Source organism: Salvelinus sp. IW2-2015, linkage group LG37 (assembly GCF_002910315.2).
Source record: "Salvelinus sp. IW2-2015 linkage group LG37, ASM291031v2, whole genome shotgun sequence".
Classification (NCBI taxonomy): Eukaryota; Metazoa; Chordata; class Actinopteri; order Salmoniformes; family Salmonidae; genus Salvelinus; species Salvelinus sp. IW2-2015.
The window spans coordinates 3,462,898-3,466,367 of record NC_036876.1 but is presented as its reverse complement, the minus strand read 5'-3'; positions in this window follow the sequence as shown (position 1 = coordinate 3,466,367).

The window sequence follows — 3,470 nt, the reverse complement described above, 5'->3', positions numbered from 1 at the left end:
TCTGTACTTTGCTCCGTTCATCTTTCCCTTGATCCTGACTAGTCTCCCACTCTTTGCCGCTGAAAAACATCCTCACAGGTTTCCATCTGGCCACTTTACCATAAGGCCTGATTGGTGGAGTGCTGCAGTGATAGTTGTTCTTCTGGAAGGTTCTCCCATCTCCACGGAGGAAATCTGAAGCTCTATCAGAGGTACCATCGGGCTCTTGGCCACCTCCCTGACCAAGGCCCTTCTCTCCCGATTGCTTAGTTTGGCCGGGCGGACAACTCTAGGAAGAGTCTTGGTGGTTCCAAAATTCTTCCATTTAAAAATGATGGATGCCACTGTGTTCTTGGGGACCTTTTTTTGGTAGCCTTCCCCAGATCTTTGCATCGACACAATCCTGTCTCGGCGCTCTACAGACAATTCCTTCGACCTCATGGCTTGGTTTTTGCTCTGACATGCACTGTCAACTGTKGGACCTTATATAGACATGTGTGTGCCTTTCCAAATAATGTCCAATCAATTGAATTTACCAGAGGTGGACTCCAATCAAGTTGTAGAAATATCTCAAGGATAATCGATGGAAACAGGATGCACTTGAGCTCAATTTCGAGTCTCATAGCAAAGCGTCTGAATACTTATGTAAATGTAATATTTCTGTTTTTTCTTTTTTCTAAATTGACAAACATTTCTAAAAACCTGTTTTCGCATTGTCATTATGGAGTATTGTATGTAGATTGATGAGGCAAATGTTTATTTAATCCATCTTAGAATAAGGCTGTAACATAACAAAATGTGGGGAAAAGTCAAGGGGTCTGAATACTTTCCGAATGCACTGTATGCTTTAGAGGTTTCCCATACTGTGGAAATCCTTTCAGTTGAGCCTATGTTAATTTCAAAAAAGGATCTAAGATCATCTGCAAGTGATTGTCTAAAAATCTCATCTTGAATAGCATGGTGTTGAATCTGAATCTACCCTTCCTCACAGTTAATATCAATATGTGACTACTATAGCATGATCTGTGGGGGTGATGGGTCTAATCTTGCAATCAATCACATTATTAACAATGAAATTAGATCAAGTATAAATCTATTCTGGAGTGTGTCTTATGACAGTGGGAGAAAAACGTATATTCTCTATCATCTGGATGGACTAATCTCCATATGTCTGTAAGGCCAATATCTTCTGCTATTGCAAATCTATCCTTTCGTGTGGAGTTACCTATAGATGTACTTCTATCATATTGTCCATGACCTTCCGTATTTCCCAGTTTAACGTTGACCTCATGAAAAACAAATCAGGATCCTCCTTGTTGGGAGCATAGATGTTGCATAACACTACCTTAATCCCATTTATAAGAGCCTCAATGCAGATAAACCTGCCAAAACTCATCAGTGTTGCTTCAACATTACAAAATTAAGTATTTTGCTTGTCAGAATAATCCCCCCATTTTGTTTGGAATTAAATGAGCTACGATAAACTTCAGCAACCCAGCCTCCTCTAAATTCCAGTGCCTCTGTATCTGTTAAATGTGACTCCTGTATGAACACAATATCCGCCTTAAATATATCCCCCCAAAAATACACTTCACTTGGTTACCACAACCATTTATGTTCCAAGAGATGATGTTTACATAACATTAGCCATATTTGCTCATAGTGATTATAGCCTGTGAGTGGTTATAGCCTGTGAGCGTGAAGTGTCCCATTTAACACGTGGCAACTATAATGAACATCATTATAACATTTCACAATATATGCTCCTGCTGTACAATGAAACAGTGTAAATAAACATAGAAAACCAACCCCAAGATAAAACAAAGCAACTAGGAATGTAACGTTGCTTCTCGATGAGTCAATTATCACAGAACTGTCTTTGATGCTGCAGAAGATAAGTTATAGTCTCAACTCAAAAATCCTTATGGTCTGTGTAGCGCTCAAAAGGCTAAATTGGCAAATCTCCCAGAGTCCCGCAAACACATTGGCTACCTTCATTTGTATTGTAAACGGCATATATTCAACATGTATTTTACCTTGTCCCGTCTTCTTTATCTAGGCTAAACACCTTGCTCTCGCAAGAATTCTCTTTCCCTTCCAAGTAAAGAGCAGGGTCGCTGGGAATGGCAGTGTGTGCCTGACGTTCTTCTTGTGTAGTTGTTTCTTCGCCATTGCAAACTTCTTCCTCTTCATTGCCAGTTGATGGGGGGGTCGGGAGGACTTGCTGTTTATTTGCTAGTTGATGTGGCCTTCTGTGAATACCTTGTGTAAGGCTTGAACACGTTTTTAGCGTGTGTCGACATTCCAATAACGCCACTTTAGCGAGATGTTTCAAAATGTGAATGATCCATATATTAAACTGTACTTCAAGTCAATATATTAAGACAAACATTTAAGTGTATGCCGTTGAATTTCAATATTTACAATACCAGTCAAAAGTTTGGACACACCTACTCTTTCAATGGCTTTTCTTTATTTTTATCTAGGCAAAGTGTGGCTACTTTGAAGAATCTCAAATATAAAATATATTTTGATTTGTTTAACACTTTTTTGGTTACTACATGATTCCATATGTGTTATTTCGTAGTTTTGATGTCTTCACTATTATTCTACAATGTAGAAAATAGTAAAAATAAAGAGAAACCCTGGAATGAGTAGGTGTGACCAAACTTTTGACTGGTACTGTACATGCAGGTATTAGGTGCTCTATAAAGTGCTGCCACCTTTTTCGGCAGTCCCATGTCAATCCAGTAAAAATTATTCAAGCTCTGTCAAGATTGTTGTTGATCATTGCTAGACAGCCATTTCCAAGTCTTGCCATAGATGTACTAGTTGATTAATGTCCAAACTGTAACTAGGCCACTCAGAAACATTCAATGTCATCTTGGCAAGCAACTCAGTGTATATTTGGCCTTGTGTTTTAAGTTATTGTTCTGCTGAAAGGTGCATTTGACTCCCAGTGTCTGTTGGAAAGCAGACTGAACCATGTTTTCCTCTAGGATTTTGCCTGCGCTTAGCTTTATTCCATTTATTTTTAKCCTAAATAACTCCCTAGTCCTTGCCAATGACAGACATACTCATAACATGATGCAGCCACCACCCTGCTTGCAAACAGGATGCATATTTTTTATTCTGTACAGGCTTCCTTCCTCTCTGGCAACTGAGTTAGGAAGGACACCTGTATCTTAGCAGTGACTGGGTGCATTGATATACCATATAAGGGGAATTGATAACTTCACTATGCCTAAAGGGATTTTCAGTGTCTGCTACCAATAGGTGCCCTTCTTTGCGAAGCATTCGAAAACCTCCCTGGTCTTTGTGCTTGAAATGCACTTCTCATCTGAGATACCTTACAGATAATTGTATGTGTGGGGTACAGAGATGAGGTAGTCATTCAAAAATCATGTTAACCACTATTATTGCACACAGAGTGCATGCAACTTATATGACTTTTTAAGGAAATGTGTACTCCTGTTCTTACAGTATTTAGG